This window comes from Balaenoptera musculus, chromosome 5 (genome assembly GCF_009873245.2).
Source record: "Balaenoptera musculus isolate JJ_BM4_2016_0621 chromosome 5, mBalMus1.pri.v3, whole genome shotgun sequence".
Taxonomy (NCBI): Eukaryota; Metazoa; Chordata; class Mammalia; order Artiodactyla; family Balaenopteridae; genus Balaenoptera; species Balaenoptera musculus.
Window position 1 is genome coordinate 105504803 of NC_045789.1, and position 10640 is coordinate 105515442.

Genomic DNA, 10640 nt, shown 5'->3' on the forward strand with positions numbered 1-10640 from the left:
AACATGACTACTGTCCTGTTAGGTCCACCTCTGCATTCATTTTAATGCTACACTTCTTACTAGTTGCTCCCATGAAATGACTGAGCATGGCAAGGCTACGTATGGAGCTCCTCCAGTGGGGATTTTAGCTCAAGGATTCCCATTGGCCTAACCAAATCATCATGGGAACTGTGTTACAGTCTGAGACTCTACCTAATTCCTCTTCCTTGCCTCTACCACAGCTGTCAAACCTATATCATGATCTGAACCTTGCCCTCACCTTCTGTTGCTTCTTCCCCCAATAAACCTCTTCCATGTCTAACCCTCTTTTGGCATTTGCTTTTCTGTGAGCCCCAACTAAGGCACGTGGTACAAAGTGCGGTCTGAGAAAACAAGGGGTAAGATGGGAATTTGGTTATGTCTCACTAACCACCCATTCTGAGTGGAAGGCAGGTTGCAGAAAGTCCCTGGCACAAGGCCCAATTGCTAAAGATTTCACTGTGGATGATGATTTGCCTTTCAACTATAATGGTTCAGACATTTAAAATAAGGTGGAGTTGGCTGATTACTGCTAAATTGTACTGATATTGACACCCTACAGAGAGTAAGACACTAAGAGCCATTATAAGTAGTTAATAAGTATAAGAACTAGAGGGACTCCTAGTAACCTACAAAAAGCCCTTGTCTCCTAGAATGGAAGAGCAGATCAGCTAAGTAGCAGACCAAAGATCTGATAAGTCACAGAGTTCCACGGACTTTAGAATGCTCAGAAGAGAAAGAGATGTTACACTAAACTCAGGGCTCCCTTTGGGAAACCTGGGATCTTGAAACATGGGATGCGGACATGCAGACAGTTGCCACTGAGGATGTTTGCTCTGCACTGACCCCTCAGAACTTGCAAAGGTGGCCTACAGCTTCACTCCCCCCACCCCATGTTAGAAGATGCTGCAGAGGCCACAATTCTGCATGGTAATGCGTATCCCCTAAAGGACCTACCCCTACCTCCTCTCCTGGCTTCCAGGACCTTAACTAAAGTTAAAGCCCAGAATTATCCAGCTGGGTGTTGCTGGGCTTGATAAGGGAGCACAGAGACTATATTTGAATGTATTTGTAAGAATTAGCTAGCCTGTACCAGCAAGAGCCTGGAAAGTAGCCCTGGGATTGCATCTAGAAAGTGCTTCATCAAGAGGGCCAGAATGTAAGACTGGATAAGGAAGAATTCATTGACTTGGAGGGAAGGGGCACTTTCTCCAGATTCAACTTTCTCCAGATTTAGCATCCTGACAAAGGCCCTCAGGGAATGGGCAAATTCACAGCTTGCATAGATCAGCTTAAGCAGATCTTTCTTGAAACTGTGCTACCTGCCAATACTCATGCTCCCCAGTTCTTCATCTTGCACTTTCCTTATACAAGTCACACATCCCCTGTGTTCTAAAGGTTCTCCCCACCTTCTCCTGATCCTTCCCGGAATAAATTTCTTGTGCTTCTCATCCTGTATTATTGTGTGCTTCTAGGTGAACCTATACTAACACAAAAAGTAAACACAGTCAGCCAAAGGTTTTATAGGAGCAAAAATAGGAAATGAGGCTGGAAACTAAGGTCCAAATCTGATCATTCACCTTAAAAGCATGTCTTCACCCCTCAGTGACGTGTTTTAGTGAGAACTGGTGATTTATGGCAAGTATTTAACATAAACAAATGTTGCTGGGAGTATAATAATTGGGGAATCGGGGTGAGAAAAGAAAAAGGGATTAGGAATCAGACGTTTGAAAATCATCTAAACTTTTTCAAAACTTGAGGTAATAATGCATATACCTTGGCGTGGATAAATAATATAGGTATGTTTAAATGACTGACTAACCAATGGGAAATAATAGGAGGTCAGTAATCCCCTTTTTCAATTTGCCTTGGAGCAGTCGCCAAACCCCAAGGCCCAGTTAGGAGGCCCTTTCATTCACCCTTAGCAGAGCTCTGGTGAAGTAAGAGATGGGGCCGCATCCATCTGAGAAAGTATACCTGATTGTATATGAAAGGATAATACATTTAAGAATGAATTATTTCATTTAAAAATGAATCACCACACATGTGTTGATGTCTGATAGAAAAAAATCATTAAGTAGTAATTAAGACGGGACTATTTGTCATTGGATGAAAGAGGGTTTTCAGGGCTGAATGCGGGGTAGGAGGGAGACCTCGACAGAGGCAGCTTCTTTTAAAGTTGCTAAAGTTTGTTTAGTGATTTTTTTTCAGTACTTTCCATTTCTTGTAATATGTTCTTGCTTACAAAATAGAAAATGATATAGAAGGATATCAATCATTCCTTTAAAAAAGCAAAATAAACTAAAATTAATGTCATGCTGATACGGACATCAAATGTAGATGAGGCTTATTAAAATGTATGTTTGTTTGGTGTCTAGTTTAACTGCATACTTATTTTAGTGGAAGCTTTTGAGAAATATAATATTCATGTAATTATATAAGTTTGTGAGCTATTTGTGACATTAAGAAGCTACCTTTTTAGGACTGAACAGAGCACTGGATCCACTTAGTTGACTTCTGCATCCTGAAGAAGAGACATGCAAATAAGTAATTGAACAATAACTTGTGTGAAATGTTACAGAAAAATAAAAGTAGCAGTAATTATATAAGAATTGTCTAATATCAAATTATATAAGAATTCTTTATGTCAACTATCATTTAGGCTTTTATATATGTGAATTTATTAATGTTATCAATGTTGTAAGCAGAAATGTCTTGTTTTTAGGATGACTACCATCTGTTTTTTAAAAATCACTGTTAATATGTATGTGTATATATTCTACTAATGACTCAGGAATGACAAATAAATTGAAAATTCATAAATATGGATAGAGAGTCATTATGAAGTCTAACCATTTATTTTAAATAAGGTATTCCAATTAGTTTGAAAGCATTCATTGTCATAAATAAAAGCAAGCATTTTTCTATAAGCATAATTAAATTTGCTATAAGCATACTTAAATGTCATACTTCTTAGATTTCACAGCAGTGTCCCTGGATCAGACTTTTCATGTTGATATCTGTAATAAAGGTCTATTTCAATCAAAAAGTTGTCTCTTACTATTCAAATAAAAAGAGAATCTTAATTCAGGATTTTACAAATTATTCTTTCTTAGCATTACCTATTTTAGGTGTTTTACTTTTATACATACGTATTTGAATCTGGTTTGGCTTGTACTCATCCCTGAATCACTGGTCCACACATTTATTGATCAAAATGGGCTCGTGGGCTCCCTCCTCTCCCTTAATGTTAGGGGTGTGAAATCGGTCTACCTGAACCACAGGCACAGAGAGGAGAGAAGGGTCTCTCTCATGTTGGCCCCAAATTGAGTACAGATTCAAACACTTGGGAATACTACCATGTTTCTCCAACAATATCCCAGGCCCCACTTACTTCTTTCTTCTCTAGCTAAGAGATTTAAATGCCGGCAATGATGGGAGTGTCCATTTCCCTATGCAATGGACAGTTACCGCATTTGCCTGCACTGCATCTACTCCCCCTTACCATGGTTTTTGACTCCTCTTTTCCTCCTACACTGATCCTCCACTCCTCTCAGTACAGTTGAGAGTGACACACTTTCTAGCTCTCTATATTTCTAAGTGGAAGTCCGGTGTACAGGAATTAGACTTTCCTTTTCAACAAATATATTAAGCTGTCATTACCACCCATGGTTCAGCTTCTTCAATTGTGCCATCTTTTTCTTCAGAGTAATGTTGTTACAATCATTTAAGTATTTTATTACATGTAGTTTTATTATTTGATAAGATAATAGTATAAAGTGGGAAATATGACTTTGCTGTTCCTAAGAATAACAAATAAGAATTTTCTCATGAGCATAAAGTAATTGAGTCCAAGATGAAAAACATTAAGTGTGCTGAAACTAGTAAACCTTTGGCTTCAATCATACTCATTGGGTCGAATCCAGTGAAATGAAGGTTCAACAGTGAGGCAGCAAATACAACTTGAAGAATCTGTGCAAAATGCACGTTAGAGTTGGTGGCAAAAATCTGGTTTGTATTTTGAGATTTTGTGATCTTGTCTTAGTTCCCTGAAACAAATCCTCTCATGTATAATCCTATAGCTAATCTTCTACACAATCAACATTTGTACCTATTTCTATAATGTAATGGGGTAATTATAAGGAATGGAATTTTGCTGGTAAGTCTATCAAACTCATTGTAAATTGTCTTCTTTACCCCAGAAGTAGTGCTGTGCTCATGTAGATCCAATCAGAGACATAATGGTATATTGTGTGCACCTGTGTGTTGTGTGTGTGTTTACACATCTACATGACTAATTAATAAAAATGGACATTTCAAGTTAACCAGATAGAGTTATCATACAATTACACAGAAATTAATTATCCTATTAGAATTCCAGTGAAGATGTTTCTCTGTCTCCTCCCTCCTGCTGCTTCCTTGCCCATTAACCCTTCAATAAAACATAGCGTAGTAGGTATTTATCATCAGATCCCCTTCCTTCTTTCTTCCCCCTTCCCTCCTTCTCTCTCTCTCCCTCTCTTCCTCCCTCTCTTCCTTCTCTTATCCCTCCTTTCTCTCTCTTACTTTCTCTCCTTCTTCTCTTTTCCCTTCTTCAATCTTTTCTTGCTTCTTTTCCTTCCTGTCATTCTTTTTTTTTCTGCCCAGTATCAATTTCCTTTTTTGGTTCTATCATACCCTGATTTTCCCTGGATTACTATTCTTTCATTCTCAGTAAATGTGGTAAGGAGAGGTTTATCTCCACCCCGATCTTAAGGAAAGGTTAAGATTAAACAAAATTTTGCATTTTGCATTTGTATAAGATAAACCAAAGCTTCCCTCTTTACAGTGACTAGTTAATGTGTTGGGCATATCCAATATAGGCCAAGGATTTGTTCCGTGATTTTTGCTGAACTTGTCAGGAAAGAAAATTTTTCCCTATAAAAGCATTCCTAGCAACGGAAAATAAATATTTAGAGGCGCTAGTGCCCACAACATAAACAAATAAGGCCTCAGAATAAAGCCAACTGAGAGTACTATAGAGACAGAGAGAATAACATAAAATAGTGTGATCCTTGCTTTAGTCTTTCCTCAGGACTTTTCAGTTATCTGAAATAATAAATTCCTTTCATTGTTTACACCATTGTGAGTAGTTACACTTTTTACCTTCTTTAAGGTGTGAATGACTTACTGACATAAAAAGTTCTGACCAGAGCCATTTTTATAGAAACCAGCACTTCATTTACTCTTCTAGAAAACAGGAATACAAATGATATTGAATCTAACCATCTGATCTGTGGTTCCAACTTAGCAACTCAGAAAAAACCTGAGAAAGTTGGGACTACGGTTATGAGGATATGGATACACTAGATTTTTTATATTATGTGATATTTATTTTTTCATCCTTTCTCTATACAACTCTGCTGTAAGTCCTAATTTGACTACAAGCATAAAGTAAGGAGTGACACATTTTACTTCCTTTTAAATGCTTTAGGACTTCTAGTGAAATGCCTTTTTCAAACTATAACCCATCATTTAAAAACCTGTTTACCCACTAGTCTCTGAATAAACCAGTAAGTAGTCTGTTAAATGAGGCTCACCTAGAAGTCGTTGTTTACTCAATTCTCTTTTTAAAAGTAAGTAGATGAGACAGTCACCTACAATATAAGGATCAAAATGATCAAAAGAGCTATTCAGAGATACTCCAGAGGCAGTGAATAGCCTCACTGTTTCAAAGTTCACAAAGTAAGACATACTAACTTTATGTCATGAATGAAATGCAAATTTATCTTCCAATTACAACTGATATTTTAGAGTTTACTATTGGTGGCAGCTGTAAGGACAATTAAAGAATTCTAATTAAAGCTACTTAAAGTGGATAAAGCCTATGCCAGATTCCTCCTCTAATGCAGTTTCTGTCTTTTAAAGACAGAAAAGGATCAACAGTGATTTTTAATCTAAATCTAGAACAGGTTTATTTACCTATTACATGTTACTTCCACTAATAACATAAGGAATGCACACATAGATTATGTAATAGAGGATATAAATGTTCAACATTGGCAGCGTGTATGATGATTACCGACAAGAATTAATCAGCATTCCTCAGGCCATACACAATGCAGTTAGAATAGAAACAGCAAATCTGTTCAAGTAATGCAAACATGCTGCATAAAAGGCTAAACAAGTAAAAGTATATCATCAGCCATGACTCAAATTACATCTTTAAATTGTGTGCCAGCTTCCTTTAAATTAGCCATTTAAGAAAGTCTCTGCCAGAATTTATAAAACTGGAAAGTACTACATCTTCTCAGGTTCACAATTTTGTCATGGTGTGAGAATGCATTTAATAATTCAGGTGTAAATTAACCCTTCCTTGATGCAACAGATAGAGTACGGTGGATACTTACGTGATGTTTTTCTTAATGATTAATCTGTTGATAAACCTCAGAAGTTCTATAGCCATCCATGGGGACAATGTGCCCAAGTTCCCAAAGAACGTGTAGATTGTAGTTTTATTGCTAAATTCTTTTCAACTCAATTTTTTTATTCTTGACATTTCATAAGAGTCTCAACATTTTCTATCAAACTGTGAAATCAAGCATTTCAGTTTTTGTTGTAGTCATTGCTTGTTTTCTTGTTCTGGATATATTACGGGTCCTTGGGATTTTAATGAACTGAAATAATTACCATTCATTTCTTTCAGATTTGGAACTACTCATTGTTTAGTCCTCAGAACTCTGGTGGTAAGGATTCAATGGGGGAACTTCTGGTATGTAGAGATTTCTGTCAAATGGTAGGTTTGAAACTGAAACTCGGGTCTCAGGAAATTCTGGTACAAAATGCTTTCTCTTGTATACAATAATGAAGAAACACTTCTAACTATGCTCTCTGGAATACATTTAGGCTATTAATGAAAATGGGCATGGCTATCTCTGTAAAGAAGAAAAACAATATATATTAAGAAATTTGTACTTTCATATTTTTATAGTCATGAGTCAACTTGTTCCTCATGAAGGAAAGTTTAGACAAATCTGAAAACCTTATTATTCCTTTTGTGACTGGGAGTCAACTAAACAATCTCAATTCTCGATTTGTAGTTTTAACATCTACCCATTTTCTGCTCAAACATTTCGGTTCCCAGAGATGTTAAATAAGAGAGAATGATTTTATCTCCTTTGATGAAATTGCTAACAAAGAATATAAAAGTGGACAGATAAATTGTGTTATAGCAGGTACAGAATTATGCTTAATATTCTTAGTGCACTAATTCTGGTCAGCATCAAACTTTGAACTTAATCTATTTATATTTGTGTTAGGAGAGAAGATTGTCATATGTAATTACTGCATTAGAATGTTTATAGATAAACATAAATAATAAGTGTAAGTTTTTGCATGCAGTGGAGATGAGATAAATTGAGGGGGATGAATAGTCAGTCACCTGTGGATGAAAGGTAGGGGCTGGGGTAACTAAAGGCCAAAAAATATATGAGTCACTGGGAAGAGGGGAAAATGGAAGAATTCACCTGTAAAAGTTTTGCTTGGGTTTCCATTTCTTCTCTACCCTGGTCAGTGTGGGAGATGGGTACTAATCAAATAATGCTTAGAATGAAGGTGAAAATACAACTGCTGTAGGTGAGTCCCAGATCTCAGTCCTTGCCCTTCCTCTCCTTTATCTATCCACACTCACTCCTTTGGTAATCTCATCCAGGTTCATTTTTAAAAAATACAATGTATATCCCCAGCCTATAAATCTCCCTTGAACTCCAAGTCCATATATCCAATTGTGTGCTTGACATCTTTACTTGAATGTCTGAGAAGCAGCTTAAACTTAGTACATCTAAACCCAAAATTCAGTCTTCCCTTTCTCAGTTAAGGAAAGGACAACTTCACTTCTCCAGTTATTCACATTAAAGGGCCTGGGGTTATTATTAATTTCTCTCTTTCTTACATACCTAAAGCCCTACCTATCCATGCAAATTCTGTTTCCTTTATTTCCAACTATGTGCTGAATTCAACCTCTTTTTTACAACCTCCACTGCTACCATTCTGTTTCCATCATCTTCTTTCATTTGGATATGGCAATGGCCTCCCCAGACTGGTCTCCCTTCCTCCATTCTTGACTTTCTGTAGTCTTTTCTCAACACAGTAGCCAAAGTAGTCCTTTTATAATATAAGTTGGATCATGTCTCCCTCCAGTCAAACACTCCAAATATTTCCCTTCTCACTCTGAGTAAAGGTCAAAGTCCTTAACATCACATGGCACAGTCTTGTCTCTCTTCCTTCTTTAACCATATTGCCTACTCTTCTCTCTCTTACCCATTGCTCTCCAGACACAGTGGGCTTCCTGCTGGTCCTTGAAAACTGCAGGCCCATTCTTGTCACAAGGTCTTTGTACTTGCTCCCTTTGCCAGGTAGGCTGTTTCCAACATATCCACATGGCTTACTTACTTACTTGCCTCCTTCAGGCCATACCTCAAAGGTTACCTTGTCCGTCAGGCTTTCCCTAACTACCCATTTAAAATTCCAACTCTTTTCCTCATCCTCTCACCCCACTTGGTATTTGTGATCTCATTTTCCCTCCTTAATTGTACCCATATTATATATTACCATGTGACATTTATATTTATTTACTTCTTTGTTTATGACTTTTTTCTTTCCACTAGAATGTGAACTGTATGAAGGCAGGGATTTCTGTCTTATTTGCTTGTGAATATATTCTGGTTGCCTAGATGAATGAAGAGCACATGATAAATGTGTAATATTTTTTTTATTGAATAAATTAATTCATTAATAAATGCTGTGAAGAGTTACAAGTTACTGAGACCCCATAATAGGTGAATTTGACAAAGTTGTAGAAGTTCCTTTAAAACATGAAGCATTAGCTAAGTTCTGAAGAATAAAGAGGAATTTTCCAAGAAAATAGAGAAGGCAAGAAGATTCCAAGTATCAATAACAAAATGAACAAAATGTCCTAAGGTGAGAGGCAGAACCCATCTTGCAAGTGTAAGGACTGGAAGAAAGTCTAAGTGGTTGGAGCAGAGAGAAAGGGATGACATGATATGGGATGGGACTGCAGAGCCAGACCACAAGATCCTTGCGACCACATTTAGGGTTTTATTCTAAGAGTGATGGGAAATCACTGACAATAAGCATGGAATCACATGAGCTTTGTGTGTGTGTGTGTGTGTGTGTGTGTTTGTTTTAAAAGGACTGTTCAGGCTGCAGCATAGAAAATGTTTGAAGACAGATAGGAATGGATGGAAAGAGAATACTGTGGTAGCTAAAGTGACTCCCATCAGAAATGACAGCAACTTGGACTAAGGTGGTGGCATGTCTCAGGTCTTTTGAACCTTCCTGTTTTTCTCTTCTGCCATTCCAGTCTTTTTGGTTCACTACTTTACCCTCAGATTTTACAACCCAGGGGTGCGCGAGTCTTGCCCTCTTCTCTCAGCTGGGAAGACTTTGACATTAAAGAGCTTCACTCCACCATCTCTCGCCACTCCTTCACATGATGCCTGCTCCATTCACAACAAACATTTTCCACTGTTTTTATTTATTTGTGTATTTATTTCAACTACTTGGTTGAGTTCCATGGGGATGGTAAATGTGTCAGGAACAATGTTTTATTCATTTTGATATCCCCAGCAGTTGGCACATTGAAAATAACAATAATACTTATTGAATAAATGAGAAATTAAAGCAATTGCTGGTTTGCCAACACAAGTTATTCATAATGTTCTTCCTGCTGCTGCTCTGTAGACATCACAAATTTTGGAGACATAAAGGCCTTTTCCATATGGTCAAAGTATATAAGCTATAGATCAAGTCATCTATTAGTGCTTGGTTGTGCACTTGAAGCTCAAATATACATACGTATAAATAGACATCTCAATAATATATAAATATAGCTAAAATGTTCAAATTATATGAAGAAAATTAATACATTTGGGGAGCAAATTGTATACATAATTTTCGAAACAGTCCTTTAAATGACTGCAAGTAGGACAGAGTGAAGTGTTATTAACTTATTAAAAGAGCCCCTAAAATGCTCAAAAGATTCCATGTACCTTCCCCAAATTCCCTGATTCCCAGAGAAGAAGTTAAGTGTTACAAGATGCTGAGTCATTAAATTCAATTGCAACTGTACAATTGTGGCAGAATCTTTTACACCTAAGATGTTTAACAACCTACAGTGATCCTTAGCTACTGGGGGCATGAATTAAACTCTGTCAACTAAAAGCAACACACACATATGCACACACAGATTAATCTATCTGTCTCCACGCCCCCACATGTTAATTCAATATTAATAGAATTATAAATATAAATAAAAAATTATGAATAAAATTATATGGTCATTCATGGAAAGGTGAGAAGAGTTCTTGAAGGCTACAATGAATAAGAATTTTCAGCTACATATGTTTTATGATGGCATCAAAAGTTAAACAGTGCCATTTAAATGTTGTTCTTTTCCAACTGCTCTTCCAACTGTGCAGTTTTCCTGAAGCCATATAATTTTAAATAGAAGATCATTTTTCAGAAAAGTCATAAGCAGAAGATCATAATTCAAACCAGGCAACCAGATTCTCCTAACATCTAACTATTAAAGAAGTCAGTAATTCAGTCCTGTATTAAAAATG